A 13,665-nucleotide genomic window follows, 5' to 3' on the forward strand; every position below is an offset into this window, starting at 1 on the left:
GCCTCTAGGTGTGCAAGCTTCAGTAGTTGTGCCACATGGGCTCAGTAGTTGTGGCTTACGGGCTCTAGAGTGCAGGCTCAGTAGTTGTGGCGCACGGGCTTAGCTGCTCCATGGTATGTGGGATCTTCCTGGACTAGAGCTCGAACCTGTGTCCCTTGCATTGGCAGGCAGATTTTTAACCACTGTGCCACCAGGGAAGCCCCTCTCTTGTCTCCTTAAACTAGCTTGTGTTCGTCTGCCTTAGATGATGGAGGATTCACAAGTAGTAGAAAGCATGAGCCTCTGTTCCTGTGGCTCAGTGAGGCAGGGTGTTGTCTGGTTCCAGTGGAGTTACCATGAAGAAGACTCTCTATCCTCCTTTCCTTAAGCTTTCCCAGTCTTGGGTGTGGAAAGAACTCAGTTGCTCCAGTTCAGCAACCCCTCAGCTCATTCTGCTTCACTAGTTGAACCAGCTTTTAAAAATTTTACAGCTGCATATTACTCCATTGTGTGGTTGTACCATAATTTTCCAGCCCATATCCTAGGTATGAATATTTAGATAGGTTCAGTATTTTGCAATTAAAAATACTGCTCAAGGGTTTCCCTGGTGGCGCAGTGGTTGAGAGTCCACCTGCCGATGCAGGGGACACGGGTTCGTGCCCCGGTCTGGGAAGATCCCACATGCCGCGGAGCGGCTGGGCCCGTGAGCCATGGCCGCTGAGCCTGCGCGTCCGGAGCCTGTGCTCCGCAACGGGAGAGGCCACAACAGTGAGAGGCCCGCGTACCGCAAAAAAATTAATAATAATAATAATGCTCAAATAGGTCATGTGTATTTATCTTTTCTTAGTAGACATAGATCTTTAGGGTAAATTTATATACGTGGGATTAATGGGTCAAAGAGTAAATGAATATGTAGTTTTGTTAGCTATTCCCCTATAGGGGAATTTGTATTCCCACTAGCAATATAATAATAGTGCCTATTTAGTTATATCTCTCTAAAAAAGCTTGTTGTCAAACATTTGAATTTTTGCCAATCTGATAAGTGAGAAATGACTTATAAGCGGAGTTTTGAGTTTCACTAATCATAAGTGAAGTATAATAAAATTCTGGTTAATTGTCTGCTCATATCTTTTGTCCATTTTTTGTCATTTCTACCCTGATTTTTAAAAATTTATTTATTTAATTAATTTATTTTTGACTGCATTGGGTCTTCGTTGCTGCACACAGGCTTTCCTCTAGTTGCAGTAAGTGGGGGCTACTCTTCATTGTGGTGTGTGGCTTCTCACTGCGGTGGCTTCTCTTGTTGCGGAGCACGGGCTCTAGGCACACATGCTTCAGTAGTTGTGGCATGTGAGCTCAGTAGTTGTGGCTCGCGGGCTCTAGAGTGCAGGCTCAGTAGCTGTGGTGCACGGGCTTATTTGCTCCACAGGATGTGGGATCTTCCCAGACCAGGGATCGAACCCGTGTCCCCTGCATTGGCAGGTGGATTCTTAACCACTGCACCACCAGGGAAGTCCCTAGGGGTATTTTAAAGTTTTCCTTGTATACGTTTTACTCATTTCATGTTGATTTTATTCTTGAATATTTTATTTTTATTGTTGCAATTTTATTTTATTTTTTATTAAAGTACAGTTGATTACAATATTGTGTTAGTTTCAGGTGTAGAGCAAAGTGATTCAGTTATGTATATATATTTTTTCAGATAATTTTCCATCATAGGTTATTACAGCATATTGGATATAGTTCCCTGTGCTATACAATAAATCCTTGTTGCTTATCTACTTTATGTATAGTAGTTTTTATATGTAAATCCCATACCCCTAATTTATCTCTCCCCTCTCTCCCTTTCCCCTTTAGTAACCATAAGTTTGTTTTCTGTCTGTAACTCTGCTTCTCTTTTGTATATAGATTCATTTGTATTATTTTTACATATAAATATTTTTCCACATATAAGTGATATCATATAATATTTGTCTTTCTGTGTCTGACTTACTTCATTTAGTAGGATAGTCTCTAGGTCCATCTCTGTTCCTGCAAATGGTAATATTTCATTCTTTTTTATGGCTGAGTAATATTACATTGTGTGATATATATATTACATCTTCCTGAACCACTCATTTGTTGACGGGCACTTGGGTTTTTTTCCATGTATTGGCTATTGTAAATAATGCCTCAATGAACACTGGGGTGTGTGTATCTTTTCAAATTAGAGTTTTCATCTTTTCTGGATCTATGCCCAGGAGTGGGATTGCTGGATCATATGGTAACTCTATATATAGTTTGTAAGGAATCTCCATGCTGTTTTCCATAGTGTCTGCACCAAGTTACATTCCCACCAGCACTGTAGGGGGGTTCTCTTTTCTCCACATCCTCTCCAGCATTTATTATTTGTAAACTTTTTGATGATGGCTATTCTGACTGGTGTGAGGAGATAACTCATTGTGGTTTTGATCTGCATTTCTCTAATTTAGTGATGTCGAGCATCTTTTCATGTACCTGTTGACCATCTGTTGTCTTCTTTGGAGAAATGTCTATTTAGGTCTTCTGCTCATTTTTTTGTTTTTTTTTGTTTTTTTGGTTTTTTTTGTTTTTGTGGTATGCGGGCCTCCCACTGCCGTGGCCTCTCCCGTCGCGGAGCACAGGCTCCAGACGCACGGGCCCAGCTGCCCCGCGGCACGCGGGATCCCCCCGGACCGGGGCACAAACCCGTATCCCCTACATTGGCAGGCAGACTCCCAACCACTGCGCCACCAGGGAAGCCCTTCTGCTCATTTTTTGATTCAATTGTTTGTTTTTGATATTGAGTTGTGTGAGCTGTTTGTATTTTGGAAATTAAGCCCTTGTCAGTCACATCATTTGCAAATATTTTCTCCCAGTCCATAGGTTATCCTTTTGTTTTGTTTATGGTTTCCTTTGCTCTGCAAAAGTTTTTAAGTTTGATTAGGTCCCACTTGTTTATATTTGCTTTTATTTCTATTGCCTTGGTAGACTGACCTAAGAAAACTTTGGTACAATTTATGCCCTAGAGTATTTTGCATGTGTTCTTTTCTAAGACTGTTATGGTGTCATGTCTTATGTATAAGTCTTTAAGACATTTTGAGTTTATTTTTGTGTGTTGCATGAGAGTGTGTTCTAACTTCATTGATTTACATGTAGCTGTCCAGCTTTCCCAACACCACTTGCTGAAGAGATTTTCATTTCCCCATTGTATATTCTTGCCTCCTTTGTCAAAGATTAATTGACCGTAGGTGTGTGGGTTTATTTCTGGGTTCTCTATTCTGTCCCATTGATCCATATGTCTGTTTTTGTGCCAAAAATACTAAGCTGTTTTGATTACTGTCACTTTATAGTATTGTCTGAAGTCTGGAAGGGTTTTACCTTCTGCTTTGTTCTTTTTCCTCAGGATTGCTTTGGCAATTCTGGGTCTTTTATGGTTTCGTATGAATTTTAGGATTATTTGTTCTAGTTCTGTGAAAAATGTCATGGTATTTTGATAGGGATCGCATTAAATCTGTAGATTGCTTTGGGTAGTATGGCCATTTTAACAATATTAATTCTTCCAACGAAGAGCATGGGATATCTTTCCATTTCTTTGAATCATATGCAATTTCCTTTACCAGTGTTTTATAGTTCTCAGCACATAAGACTTTCACCTCCTTGGTCAGGCTTATTCCTAAGTATTTTTTAATGTGATTTTACTTATTTATTTATTTTTGGCTTTGTTGGGTCTTTGTTGCTGTGTGTGGGCTTTCTCCAGTTACGGCAAGTGGGGGCTACTCTTTGTTGTGGTGCGTGGGCTTCTCATTGTGGTGGCTTCTCTTGTTGCAGAGCATGGGCTCTAGGTGCGTGAGCTTCAGTAGTTGTGGTGCATGGGCTCAGTAGTTGTGGCACATGGACTTAGTTGCTCCGCGGCATGTGGGATCTTTCTGGACCAGGTATTGAATCTGTGTCCCCTGCATTGGCAAGCAGATTCTTAACCACTGAGCCACCAGGGAAGTCCCTGATGTGATTTTAAAAGGGATTGTTTTTTTACTTTCTCTTTCTGATATTTCATTGTTAGTGTAAAGAAATGCAACAAATTTCTGTGGTTAATCTTGTATCCTGCAATCTTGCTGAATTCTTTCATCAGTTCTAGTAGATTTTGTGTGGAGTCTTCAGGGTTTTCTCTATATCGTATCATGTCATCTGCATATAATGACAAATTTTACCTCTTCCCTTCCATTTTGGATAACTTTTATTTCTTTTTCTTGTCTGATCGCTGTGGCTAGGACTTTCAGTCCTCTGTTGAATAGAAGTGGTAAAAGTGGGAATCCTTCTCTCATTCCAGATTTTAGCAGGAAGGTTTTCAGTTTTTCATCAGTGAGTATTATGTTGGCTGTGAGTTTGTCATAAATATCTTTTATTATGTTGAGATATATCCCCTCTATACCTACCTTGGTAAGAGTTTTTATCTGGAATGGATGTTGAATTTTGTCAAATATTTTTTCTGCATCTATTGAGATGGTCATGTGGTTTTTATCTTTTGTTTTGTTGATGTGTTGTATCACACTGATTGATTTGCATATGTTGAAACATCCTTGTGACCCTCTGATTCATCCAGCTTCATCGTGGTATATAATCTATTTTATGTGTTGTTGGATTTGGTTTGCTAAACGTTTTGTTGGGAATTTTTGCATCTATATTCATCAAAGATATTGGCATGTAATTTTCTTCTTTGGTATTGTCTTTGTGTAGTTTTGGTATCAGGGTGATGGTAGCTTCATAGGATGACTTTGGGAGTGTTCCCTCCTCTTCAGTCTTTTGGAAGAGTTTGAGAAAGATTGCCTAAATTCTTCCTTGTATGTTTGGTATAATTACCTAGTGAAGCCATCTCGTCCTGGACTTTTGTTTGCAGGGAGGTTTTTTTGTGTTTTGTTTTTTGTTTTTATTACAGATTCTATTTCACTTCTATTGATTGGTCTGTTTAAATTGTCTATTTCTTCTTGATTCAGTTTTGGTGGGCTTCATGTTTCTAGAATCTTGTCAATTTCTTCTAGGTTGTCAAATTTGTTGGCATATAATTGTTCAGAGTATTTTTTTTTTCGGTATTTCTGCAGTATCAGTTGTTATTTCTCCTCTGTCTAAAGGTTTTTTTTTTTTTTTAATATTTATTTATTTACTTATTTGGCTGCACCAGGTCTTAGCTGTGGCACAAAGGATCTTTGTTGCCACATGCAAGATCTTCATTGTAGTATGTGGGATCTTTAGTTGCGGCATGTGGGATCCTTTAGTTGTGTCATGCAAACTCTTAGTTGCTGCATTTGGGATCTAGTTCCCTGACCAGGGATCAAACCTGGGCCGCGTGCATTGGGAGTGCAGAGTTTTAGCCACTGGACTACCAGGGAAGTCCCAGTATTCCTCATCTTTAATTTCTCATTTTGTTTATTTGGGTTCTCTCTCTTTTCTTCTTGGTGAGCCTGGCCAGAAGTTTGTCAATTTTGTTTATCCTTTCAAAGAACCAATTCTTGCTTTATTGATTATTTTTCTACTATTTTTTAAATCTCTATTTTATTTATTTCCTCTCTGATCTTCATTATTTCCTTCCTTCTGCTGACTTTAGTTTTTGTTTGTTCTTCTAATTCTTTTTTTTTTTAACATCTTTATTGGGGTATAATTGCTTTACAATGGTGTGTTAGTTTCTGCTTTATAACAATGTTTGTTCTTCTAATTCTTTTAGGTGGTAGCAAAGTATAACCCCAAGTCCTGTTTCATTCACTTCTTAGGTTATATAAGCGTGGCATTCATATTAATTCTTTGATTACACCACAGAGATGGTACACCCTCTGCCAACGGCAACCTGATAAGATTAATGGTATCCAAATCATGTCAGTGATGGGCTTTGGCATATGCCAACCCTACCAAAACATGCATGATCGAGCACAGGTTAGTGAACAAGTTGTGTTTGCTGTCTGTTATGTCCCTGCTCTGTTGGGTCACAGCAGGACACTAGCTGGCAACATCTAGTGAGTCAGATATGGAGCTTAAGTAAAAGTTGTGACCATGGGTGAAAATTTGTACAGACTTCTTCTTGAGTACATGGACTTAGACTTTTGGGCTCATGTTAGGATTACGTCAGTGTCCTAGGTTAGAAAATCACTGCACTAGGATGAAAGAGGCTGCAATCTTAAGAACCCCCTTCTGCTGTGGTTGACAACAGCCCAAAGCCAACTCATGCTCTAACCCCACAAAGCTGGGTCTTAGGTTTGAAAAATGAGCACAACTGTTGCAGACATGTATTCCTGAGACACTGTTATAACACTGATGCAAGGGAGATCTCCCAACTCTATCCCTTCACACTACTCAAAATTGGCATGCACAATAAATATTCATAATCAAAGAGTTTTAACAATAAGAGAGTGCTTCTGGAAGGCCTATGATACACAGTAATTCATCATGAGGATAAAATAGCTACCCTATAATGGTGTTGTTAAAATTAAATGAAATAATTTTCTACAAGGAACAAAACACAAATTTGAATGTCCAGGATATTGTGAAGGAACAAAAACGTTAAGCTGGGAATGTGCCTGGTGATCACCTAAGTATCTACATCTTACCAGTGGAGACACAAGAAATCAGGATTTATCTCTCATTGTTGAGGTCCCATTGTAACCTCATTTGCTCGGGGAATCCACAGGCAAATGTTCCATAGTGTTTTTCTCATATGTGTGGCCATAGATACGGATTCTGAAGGTAAATAGAAAACACACACAGAGTATGGGATGTCTACTCAATGGTGTGGTCATGGATAGCCAGCTTTGATAGATTGTATTACTGTTCCCAACTATTCACTTTCTCCCCTGTAAGATGACTGTACATCCAGCCCTTAGGTAATAGACTTCAGTGCCTCCTAATATGCAGGGTCCGTATGATCTGCTTTGGTCAGTGGAATGCAAGTGGATGTGATGTACTCAATGTGAGCTAAAGCTTTAACTGTGCTTGCTTAGATTGTCCCTACCCTTTGCCAAGAGAGCTACAGAAACCAAACAGGGGCTGTGCTGGTTAAACTCCTTGCTAATCTTTCCATGTCAGTACAATAAATTCACCTCATTCAAAATAAATTTTTAAAAATATACTTAAAAAAATATGTATATATTAGTCCAGGGATCCCAAATCCCCTGGCCGCTGACGGGTAGTGGTCCATGGCCTGTTAGGAACTGGGCCGCAGAGCAGGAGATGAACAGCAGGTGAGCCAGTGAAGCTTCATCTGCTGCTTCTGATCACTCCTCATCACTCCGCATCACTCACATTACAGCCTGACCCATGCTCCCCATCCGTGGAAAAATTGTCTTCCACGAAACCAGTCCCTGGTGCCAAAAAGGTTGGGGACCACTGTATTAGTCTCTAGTATGGTGTCCCATAATAGAGTCCTTGCCCATCTTGATGAACATTTATGAAGTTATTTCAAACTTTTCACTATTGGGCTTCCCTGGTGGCGCAGTGGTTGAGAGTCCACCTGCCGATGAAGGGGACATGGGTTCATGCCCCGGTCCGGGAAGATCCCACATGCCACGGAGCGGCTGGGCCCGTGAGCCATGGCCGCTGAGCCTACGCGTCCGGAGCCTGTGCTCCGCAACGGGAGAGGCCACAACAGTGAGAGGCTCGTGTACCACAAAAAAAAAAAAAAAAAAAATTCACTATTAATACCACCTGATACTTGAACTCAATGTGCCAGGCCATGTGCTGAGCACTTTACATGTATATTACTTTCTTTGTTCCTCACAACAATATACAGGGTAGGTAATATTCTATTCCTCATTTTACAGATGAGAAAACTGAGCCACAAAAATATTAAGTTGCCTGAGGTCAGAAAAGTAGTTAGTGGTAGAGTCCACATAGTCCGGCTCCAGCACCTAAGCTATACCCCAAACAATGCTACAATAAACATCTTTGTTTATACACATGTAACTATTTCTGCAGGAAATCCTGGAAGGGAATTGGTGGTAAAAGGAACTCACAGACCTGTAGCACGTGAAGGCTTAATCAATTTATCTTCCATCCACAGTAGATGAGCATGCCCACTTCCACCACTTCTCCAGTTCTGAATATGACCAGTCTTTTTGTTTTGTTTTCCAATCTGATGAGGAAAACAGATATCACATTACCTAAAATTTCTTTGGTTACATGTCTGATTGAAGATCATTTTATAAACTAATTGGCTGTTTTTAGCTCCTTCTATTTGAATGGCCTGTTCATATCATTTGCTTATCTTTCTGTTGTCTTACTTGTCTTTTTAAAATAGTTGTGTGAAGCTCTTCACACATTTTGAATTTTAATCTTTTGTTGAATTCCTTATTTAGTATTATTTATATACAGAAGTTTTGAATTTGTATGTATAAGACTTTTCCTTCACTGTTCTTGGATTTTTGTGTCTTACTTATAAATGCCTTCTTTTTCTCCCAGATTATACAAATATTCTCTTATATTTTCTCCTAGTAGTTCTCTAGTTTTGTTTTTTATATCTATCTCTGGAATTTGATACAATGCAGAGTCAGGATCTAACCTTACCTTTTTCCCCAAATAGATAACAAGCATTATTTATTGATAATTCATCCTTTCTTACAATGATTAAAACTAACATCTTTATTGCAAACTAAATTCCTTTATGTACATGAGGCTATCTTTTTACACAACTATACCACACTTTCAATCACTATACTGCTAGTTTGTTTTTAAATATTTCTTTTCAATTTTTGTCTTTCTTTTAATTTTTTAAACACATTTTCTTTTCCAGTATTCAATATAAATTTGAGAATCAACTCATCAAAGTCCATAAAAATTCAACTGAAATTTTGATTGGATTGCCTTGACATTACCAATTAATGTTGGGAGACTGGCAAACTTAATAATTTGTACAATACTAAGATTTCCTACCTGGGAAGAAGATATTTATTCAAGTCATATTTTATGTCTTTTAGTCAGGTTTTATTGTTTTCTTCAAATAGGTCTTGCATATTACTTTTTTGTTTATTCTTAGGAAATGTTTAGTTTTTCCTGCTATAGGTTTTATCCGTTTTTGTTTTTTTATAATTTTTATTTGAGCTGCTACTTTTTCCATTGCACCTGCAAAGATAGGGACTCTTTTTTTTGGCTGCACTGCACAGCTTGTGGGATTTTAGTTCCTTAACCAGGGATCGAACCCGGGCCCTCAGCAGTGAGAGTGTGGAGTCCTAACCACCGGACCGTCAGGGAATTCCAGGGACTCTTTTTCATTTATTATTATTTTGTTTGGCTGCATTGGGTCTTCGTTGCTGTGTGCTGGCTCTCTCTAGTTGTGGTGAGTGGGGGGCTACTCTTCATGAAGGTGCGCAGGCTCCTCATTGCAGTGGCTTCTCTTGTTGTGGAGCATGGGCTTTAGGCGCGTGGGCTTCAGTACTTGCAGCTCGCAGGCTCAGTAGTTGTGGCTCGAGGTCTCTAGAGTGCAGACTCAGTAGTTGTGGCACACAGGCTTAGTTGCTCCGCAGCATATGCGGTCTTCCCAGACCAGGGATTGAACCTTTGTCCCCTGCACTGGCAGGCGGATTCTTAACCACTGCACCACAGGGGAAGCCCCCTTTCCTGCTATTGTTAATGGGATCTTTTATTCTCTTACTTTTTTAACTGGTATATAGGAAAAAACGTCAATTTGTGTATGTTGATCTTATATTCTGCCCCTTTATTGAACTGTCTTTTTAGTACAAATAGTTATTCAGTTGATTCTTCTAGATTTTTTAAATTTCCACTTATAAAAAATGTTACTGCATGTTACTGTGACCTTTAGTAAATGGCTTAAAAGGTAAAATAAATGTGTTTTCAGCGTAAGAATGAGTCAGTAATGCCTAACAGAATGACAGATAACCATTAAAATATACTGGCATATATGGGGCCAGAGAGGATAAATAGCAACTATCTTATTTTATTGCACTAACAGCCATAAAATTGTAGGCTATTTGGACTTTCAGTCTGACCCAAGATGATGAGTCTAAACTCTCATGTTACCGAACCCACGTCCGACTGCTTGCCGCTTGAAAGCCAGTTCTTGAGAGACAAGTGTTGGTAGGAAAGGAAAGGTTGCTTTATTTCAGAGCCCGGCAACCGGGGGAGAGGGTGGGCTCCTGTCGGAGAACCAACTCCCGACTGCTGCTCAGGGGAAGGGGCTTTTAAAGGGGAGTTTCAGGGCTGTATAGGCAGAGGGAGGGAGCAGAACAGCACAGTCAGCTCTGTGACTGTCAGCTCTGACAGTCATCTTGAAACCAGTAATGTGCTGATCAGTGTCACCTTGGTTGTTTTAAGTACAGTTAATCTTTAGTTCCAGAGTTTGCTCCCATTTCTTTGAGACCAGTTCTCGGAACTGTGGCAGCTTATGTCATGGCTTCAATTTGGTCATCATGTAGTCATCCTCCTCCACCTGGTGGGGGCTTTGGTATCTGCAAAACAGCTCACAGGACATGGCTCAGAGTATTGTCTATAGCCCTTAAGGAGGAACTAAAGGTCCTTGACTGTGCTTAATGATTAAACTATTATTATTTGGTCTCCTTTGACTGTTTTCCTTGGTTTCTGCATTTCCTCACTTCTCTGATCAAACCTATTCTTTGGCTAAAGATTTTCCACAGACAAAAGGCAGGCTGAGGACAGGGAGTGGGGCAAGGACCATAGGGTCCTGCTCCGTTTCACTAATACATCTCAACTTATTTATCTATTAAGTATTTTAAAGTTTAGACACAGCAAATTCACTCTTTTTTTTTTTTGGTTTACTGCTTTATGAGTTTTAATAATGCAGAGATCCTTATAACCACCACCACAAGCAAGATAAAGAACAATTCTAACACTCCTTAATCAGTCTCTCAACCCACCCCTAATCCCCAGAAACCATTGATCTGTTTGCCATTACTACAGTTTTATCTTTTCCTGAATGTCATATAAATGTAAATATACATTATATTAAATTTTGAGACTGGCTTCTTCCACTTAGCATAATGCATTTCAGATTCATCCATGTTGTTTGTGTATTAATAGCTTATTCCTTTTTACTGATGAGTAGCACTCTGTTGTATGAATACACCACGGTTGTTTATCTATTCATCTGTTGAAGGCCATTTTGGGTTATTTTCAGTTTTTGACAGTTACGAATAGTACTGCTATGAACCTTTATGTACAAGTTTTTGTGTGGACATGTGTTTTCATTTCTCTAGACTAAATACATAAAAGTAGGATTGCTGGGTCACATAGGTATTTGTTTAACTTTATTAGAAACTATCAACATGTTTTCCAGGATGATTATTCCATTCTTACAAGCAATGTAGGAGAGTTCCAGTTGCTATAGATCTTTACCAGCACTGGGTATTGTCATTATTATTATTATTTATTTTATTTTTTTTGTGGTACGCAGGCCTCCCACTGTTGTGGCCTCTCCCGTTGCGGAGCACAGGCTCCGGACGCGCAGGCTCAGCGGCCATGGCTCACGGGCCCAGCCGCTCCGTGGCATGTGGGATCTTCCCGGACCGGGGCACGAACCTGTGTCCCCTGCATCGGCAGGCAGACTCTCAACCACTGCGCCACCAGGGAAGCCCCCCCCCCTTTTTTTTAATTGTATTTTTTTTTCAAGTTTTAAGAGTTCTTTATATATTCTTGGTAAACGTTCTTTGTCAGATTTATGATTAGTAAACTTTTCTCCCAGCCCATGGCTTGTCTTTTCATTCTCTTAATGTCTTTTGAGAAGAAGAAGATTTAAGTTTCAACAAAGTCTAATTTATAAATTTGTTCTTCTATGGATTATGCTTTTGGTTTTGTATTAAGAAATTTTTGCCCCACCCAATGTCATGAAAATTTTCTCCTATAATTTCTTCGAAGAGTTTTATAGCTTTACATCTTACACTTAGGTCTATTGTCCATTTTAAATTCATTTTCTATGTGGTGTGAGATATAGGTCAAGGTTCACTTTTTTTGCATATGGATGTCTAATTTTTCCAGGATCATTTGTGCAGAGGACTGTCCTTTCTCCATTGAATTGCCTCTATATCTTCATTAAAAATCAATAGACTGAATTTGTGAAGCTCTATTTCTGGAGTCTATTCTGTTCTACTGATCTATGTATCTATCCTTTCACCAATACCACCGTCTTCTTTACCGTAGCTTTATGATATATCTTAATGTGTAATGTGTCTTCCAACTGTGTTCTTGTTTTTCAAAATTGTTTTAGATACTTCAGTTTCTTCACATTTCCATATGAACTTTAGAATTATCTTTTCTATATTTGCAAAGAATTCTGCTGGGATTTTAATAGGGATTCCATTAAATCTTTATATCAACTTAGGGAGAATTGACATCTTAACTATATTGAATTTTTCAATCAATGAAAAGGGTATGTCTCACCATTCATTTAGGTCTTCTCTGCTTTATTTCATCAACATTTTTTGATTTTCAAAATAAAGATCCTGCATGTCCTATTATAATTATACCTAGTGCTTCATTTATGATGAGCTATTGATGCCATTTTTAACTTTTGGATTCCAATTGTTTATTACAAATATATAGAAATGCAAGTTAATTTTTGTATGTTGACCTTTTTTATACTGTGACCTTGCTAATCACTTGTAAGTTCTAGTAGCTTTTTGTGTAGATTCCTTGGAATCCTCTACATGGACAAATGTGTTCTCTGCAAGTAGGGACATTTCTTCCTTTCCAGTTTAAATACCTCTCATTTCTTTTCCTTTTTAAAAAATATTTATTTATCTATCTATCTATTTCTTTATTTGGCTGTTCCGGGTCTCAGCCGTGGCACATGGGATCCTTGTTGCAGCATGAGGGATCTTCAGTTGCGGCATGGGGGATCTTCATTGCCATGTGTGGGATCTTTAGTTGAGGCATGCGGGATCTAGTACCCTGAACAGGGATCGAACCCGGGCCCCCTGCATTGGGAGTGCAGAGCCACAAGCACTGGACCACCAGGGAAGTCCCAGTTCTTTTTCTTATTACACCATCTAGGATTTTTTGTACATTTATGTCTATAAATTGGAATTCGTATTTTGTAGAATATTAAGTAAGAATCAAGCTTTGTGGGGTTTTTTCCACCCAGCACCATTTATTGATAAGCTATTTTTCCAAGTGCTTTGCAGTGACAACTTCATCATAAATCAAATGTCTTTATGTGCATGAACCAGTTTCTGGATTCTCTATGGTGCCCTATTCATCTACTTGACTATTCTTACACCAACACAACACAATTGTAGCTTAGTACAGCAAGTCTTCCACCTTGTTTTTTTAACAAAAGGAATTACTGAAAAAAATTTTTTGATTCCATTTTTTTAGACTTTTTAAATTTTAGAGCAGTTTTAGCTTCAAAGTTAAATTGATGGGAGGTACAGAGACTTCCCATGTACTCCCAGCCCCACACAGGCATAGCCTACCACATCATCAGCATCCTCCACCAGAGTGTTACATTTGTTACAATCAAAGAACCTACACCGACACATCATTATCTCCCAAAGTCCATACTTTACATTAGGGCTCACTCTTGGTGTTGTATATTCTATGGGCTTGAACAAATATAATATAATAACATAAATCCACCATTATATTGTCATACAGAGTATTTTTACTGCCCTAAAAATCCTCTTTGCTTCACCGATTCATCCCTCCCTCCCCTCAAACCCCTGGCAACCAGTGATCATT

Source organism: Stenella coeruleoalba, assembly GCF_951394435.1.
Source record: "Stenella coeruleoalba genome assembly, chromosome: 1".
Taxonomy (NCBI): Eukaryota; Metazoa; Chordata; class Mammalia; order Artiodactyla; family Delphinidae; genus Stenella; species Stenella coeruleoalba.